The following is a 5,840-nucleotide window of genomic DNA, read 5'->3' on the forward strand; positions in this document are numbered from 1 at the left end:
GGTCATAACAGCCAGCTTTAGAGACTAATATTTGGGTTTCAAGGAATCGAGGCTTTTTCTTTTTTGTCTGTATAGTCCATGTCCCTAAACTCCAAGGTCCACAATTACCTTCATTTGGGGAAAAAAATCAGCAGATTTTACAATCTTCAACAGAAAACCCCCGAACAATAGAGTACCTGACACAAAAACAAACTGTTCCTTCTACTAAACCAATTAGATAGAAACTCTACTTCTGCTTTCATGTTGATTCTGTATTTTTTGTTTTTTAGCATTCCAAAAGAGCCAAAGTGGTTGCTCTTATCAGCTTACCACTAAACACTCTCTATTACTACGATTCCTGTGGCTATATCGTAAGAACTCAATGACAAACTCATCATAGATAACAGAATTAAATTGTGTACGCAAGACGCTAAGTACTAGTAACCAAAAGTAATGCTTCATGTAACGTCCCAACATGTTGGAACATAACGCTCTAGAGTGCAACTGCATATTGCCGATTAAAGTTTGTCGATGACAATATAATGGTATAGGAGTAGAAAGAAAAGGGGGCCAACTTCTGAAAGTGACAAACAAATAAAAAAAAAACCTATTATCTGTACTCTAGAAGTTAGTCAATGTCCACTTTCATTTTCATTTTTTATTTTCAGTATTTTTATTTTTTTTTTTGCCAAAAAGTGGGAAGGGCAATTGCCCGCTTGCCCCTACGCTAATGTAATATTTTTTCTGTCCATATGAAAGGTTTTGTTCTGATGTTTTGTTGTTAAAAGGTTTAATTACCCATTACTCATGTAGCTGAACTAGAAAAACATAAAACCTATTTGTTTGAAACTCCAATATTAGACATTGCATGAAGATGTCAACATTTTACACAATGAAATACTTAATGATTCTTCTTTCAAGAAAGGTCCGTTTTCCGACACATTGTTCAGACGGATATTGAAATTGTCCTGGTTATAATAAAATCTCTATTGATTTTATCAGGCTTCCTGTTAGTTAATTTCAGCATATTGTCCAATAGACCTTAATTGATAATCAATATTGGAACGAATATTTATTCGTTAAACAATCAAAATAAATTGCAAAAGTACTGGAATTTTAAGTTCGTGAACTTACAATCAACTTGAAACACCAATAGGTCATTTTTAGAACGCCAAAAAAGTGAGGTACCAGGACCCTTTAAGTTTTGGGAAATGTAATTAAAAGTTTAAGGTCAAGGAACAGGGCTATGTTACAGATTTTGGGAAAAATTTGCATACAATTTTGGATCGTTGAAATATATTTATCTCTTCTTTTTTTTTTTAAATATTACTGAATTAATTCTTTCAAAAAAGATGCAGATTTGTATAGAAAGCAAATAAATTCTCCGAAAACCCTGCATAGCTTTTATCTGTTATTCTTATAATAGTTTAGAACTTGAATTTGAACTCGCCGTTTCCATCTAAAATATTTGGATTTTCCAACTGAAAATCTCGTATGCTTGAATTGTACCACTGATTCTAGTTCCTTCATAATAACGTGAAAGTTTCATTTTTATTCCACGTTTAAGTAATCGAACAATTGTCATGTTTCTAAATAAACAGTCCAGCATTGTGCTGTCAACCGACTTTAGACCCTCGTTTTAATACAGTCAAATTGGGTTTATTATGATGTAATTCGTAAAATATTGAAAGAAGCGTGTTACCTCTTGCAACAGACATTTCTGCCAGTGATGGGTTACTGTAATTTTCAAATAAAATATCTTGTAGTGATCGCTGTATAGGATCGGCGTTATGTCATTACGATCTCTTTATCGGTTTCTCTGCGTCATTTATGTGCTGAAAACAGGTACATTTTCTTTCTGATTCGTTACCTTTATTGATCGATTCAAAATCGATAGGAATTGTTCAAATGTGAAGTCATCACGATTGATTCTGACGATTGTCATCTTACGCCAGCCAAATATTGTGCGCCGCAGTAAATAAACGGATAAATTTCATAAAGATAGTAGTAATAATATTTATGGAACTATTATAGTCATATGTTAAAAGTATAAATGAAAAGTATTATGAATATTAAATCCAGTTGACGTTATATGACAGTGATGAAATTGTTTTATAAAAATGTATCAGTTTCGCAACTTGATACATAAGAATTTCAAAATGACAGATTACCTAACAGGACTTATATCTTGGCTTTTATTTTCTGGTAAGATTTTAAAAAATATTACATACAAGTATTAACCATTGTTTTATAGGTCAAGACCAGTCCACTATAAGATCCAAATACAGAAATATTGTTGAGTGGGAAATTTTAGGTTAACTTTTTTCCGGCAAACTCGTTTTCCAGAATGTTTCTTCGCATCTTAACATTTGTGCACTGTTCTTGAACATACATTTTTGTATATTAAATTTTTTTCACCGGTAATTTTGTTACTTCCTACCTAACGAGGTCTTCAAAGAATAAAAGATATAAGACTGAATACCACATTTTTTTTCTTCTCCAAAATCTGCTTTTGGTTATTTTATTATATTCATGATAATCATGGACGTCACTTTCGAGAATTTAGTAAATGCAACAAATTCCAAGGAGTTTTGATGCTCTAGAATAAAATATATACTGAATAGCCGGCTTATAATACGCAAAGCAATGCAAACTGCTATTTTAAGTTACTTAGTAAGAAAGAAAATCCGCTTATATCGCAGCAATTGTGTGAACAATATGCATCTAACTTTTAAGGAGTTCATGTATTTGGACCACATGAACTAAAGGACAATACATTAGACTGACGACATAATTTTGCTTCCGTCTGTCTATTTGTTGCTTTTGATTAACATTGAATTGTCATCTACTAAACAGGGACAATCTGAATTCTAATTGGCAGTATTTGAATATCCTTTTATAGACATCATAAGGAATCAAAATCATGGTCATCTTTTTTTGAATACTCATATTATAGCTTTGCCTGGCTGTGTTTGGGAATCTGCTACGTCAAATTTTCCAGATTTCATTATGATGGTAAATCCAAGTATACTAGTAAACCTGTGCATATTTCTCAGTCACAACTATTAAACTTATACAAGGATGTAAACAAAGAAAAAGATACCGAGAAGGGAATTCAAGGCTAATAGAAAAAAAACTATAGCCGAAGAAAAACCGACCATCCGTGAAATGACCGATAAAGAAGGAAAAAAGGAACAAACAACGTTTAACAAAAATTACTCAGAAATACAAAGCTGGAGCAACACAAACCAAACCTAAAAAACGGGGGTGAACTCAGGTGCTCTAAATATAAACTTACAATCATAGTACATTTTTGTATTTACATTCCTATTTAGGGATAAAAACAGTGGCGAGTCAGCAATATTACTGGACGGTCTAACAATATGTAAATTATGTCTTGGTCAAATATTTGTCTTATTTCATGCATATGTCATTTCAAATTCATTACTTGGAGAGACTAAACTAGACTATTAAAACGAAAGAAATATCACTAAATGAAATTGACCACCGACTGTTTTGCTGCCATTTTTTTTATGCTAAACTCACAATTTACATGGTGGAGGTTTTGTATAACGTCTATTCTATACATTTCAGTGATTGAAGCGAAGTCAAATTCAACAGATTCGGTAAGTTTAACATATGTTTTATATCTACATTATATCACACCCCCACTAATAATAGACAAAGTCTTTTTTGATACGACTTATGAAGCAACTTTTTTGTCTTTCTTACCCTCCATTTCTGTTCAAAATATTCTTCATTGATTCATTTTAGATATAAATTCGCTTATGCATGGAGGAAATTAAATTAATTTCCAAACAATTTTAACAAATTTAACAGTTCCCAGCTCAAAAACATTTTTTTCTGAGAATTGTAATTTGGGACAAAACTTATATTTGGATCATTTCGATAATATGTTTTTTTTTCTGTTATATTCTATTATAGTTCCTGAATTAGAGACTGATAATTAAAATTTTCCTCGAATGAAATTGAAATATCATATATACGTGACTGTTTCTTTATTACACAAGACAACCACTCAACCTTGTCCATTTTATGAAAATATTTAGATATATATATACAAAAAGGTAAGGCCGATTTCACCTGAATTTATTTCTAAGGACTATTTTCTAATAGTCCTTTAATCTATTCTAAAATTCACAGTATCATAGATTCAAATTTTTACCTTAAAGTTTTAACATTTTTGAAAATGTGGCCAAATTATAAATGCGTAAAGATGGCACAAAACTGCAATTTTGACAAATCTGGGGAATTTCGAGTTTTATTTTTTTTTAATGTTTCAGAAGGACATTCTTTGCCAAAACCAAAATTCTATGGGAAGAAACGATATGCGTTGTCCATCTAAACATTAATTTATTTTGGTTAGAGACGGCTTTCGATGGATTTTTTTCTTCAAAAACACATATTTTCAATATTGTCTTCAACAGCAACATGTAGTGCTGAACAACTTTTCTATTTAATTGATATATGTAAATTGGACTTTCATGAAATATACTATATATTATATGCTTCTTCTCAAATTGAGCCCAACAATGTTATAAACATCTTGCGCAGACAGTATATCTTTCTTTCGAATGAAATATGTTATTGTGGTGTCGGATTTGGATTAACGATCTGCATATATACAAGAAGATACAAAATACTTGATAAATATTTTATGTGGTTTAAGAAATTCTATGACATTTCTGGCGAGTTTGTGAATTTGATACTCAAGATGTTAATACAATGTAACATATCAGTATCATTGATTTTCAATACGAAGTGTTTGAAATAGCTTTAACAGACTAACATGTCTTGTAAACGTCACAGAAATGTCTACGAATCAAATCTTGTTAGTATTACAAGAAAATTTAAATTAAACCAACGATTTCCTTTTTATATATATTTTCGAAATTAAATCTTGTGTTTTTGTTATCTACAGAACCGTGTTTTTTTAGGGTTAAGTGTTTTTTCCTGTACTGAATTTTATTGTACGTTCTTTCATGTACCTTTTGTAAGTCTACTGATCCGAGGTCAAAAAATGGATTGTTGTGACTTTGTCAATCGAACTAAATTATAGATCAGTGATGTAACTATACTTATAACAATAAGCAATTTTTGGTAGATTTGATTTTCTATCAGATTGAGATTTTTTAACACTAGTTTAACCCAGTCACATCAGTGGCGGATCCAGGGGGGGGGGGGGGGGGGGGGGGGGGTTCCGGGGGTTGGAACCCCCCTTTTTGGACGATCAATGCATTTGAATGGGGACATATAGTTGGAACCCCCCCCCCCCTTTTATCTTGGGTTAGGACCCCCCCCCCCCCTTTTTAATAAATGGCTGGATCCGCCCCTGCACATTGTGCCTGTATTAAATCAGGAACTTCGTTAGTGGTTGTATTTTATCACATCATAATCTTGTTTTCCTTTTGGGGATATGGTGTTGATTGTTAATCTTTGATATTCTCTGTTTATTCACTATTTTTCTGGATTCTGTAAGATTTCACGTCTGGCTCAATGTAATGTAAAAATACTTGTCTATTGTTGAATACTTTAAGTATAATACATAAAGGGAAAAGGAATAAAGCATTGGACAAGAATAAGAATAGAGGGGCTTTATATACACTACTGGTATTGTTAAATAGTATCGATGAAATCAAGAACACATTAGAGAAGTGAAAATAAGTTAAAATTAAGGAATCTTTAACAACAACAAAAACACAAAAGAAAACAACACAAAAAAAATTACAGAAAAAAGAGTGTCCATTCCCAAAGCGCCAGTAATTACATGCAGTAAAAGAGGATGTATTGTTTTGATTACAGGGTAGATTTGGAGGATTAACAGATGATATGATAAAAGG

The 5,840-nt window shown here is 31.9% G+C and overlaps 1 long non-coding RNA gene across 1 annotated transcript; it reads left to right on the forward strand.

The window, feature by feature from the left end:
- The first annotated feature begins 1,820 nt into the window (after positions 1–1,820).
- On the forward strand, positions 1,821–5,840 carry LOC127738192 (uncharacterized). The gene is made up of 3 exons (XR_007999956.1): positions 1,821–2,184; positions 3,574–3,605; positions 5,803–5,840. It is a non-coding gene; the product is annotated as an uncharacterized LOC127738192 (long non-coding RNA).

This window comes from Mytilus californianus, unplaced genomic scaffold (genome assembly GCF_021869535.1).
Source record: "Mytilus californianus isolate M0D057914Y unplaced genomic scaffold, xbMytCali1.0.p SCAF_4, whole genome shotgun sequence".
In the NCBI taxonomy this organism is placed as follows: domain Eukaryota; kingdom Metazoa; phylum Mollusca; class Bivalvia; order Mytilida; family Mytilidae; genus Mytilus; species Mytilus californianus.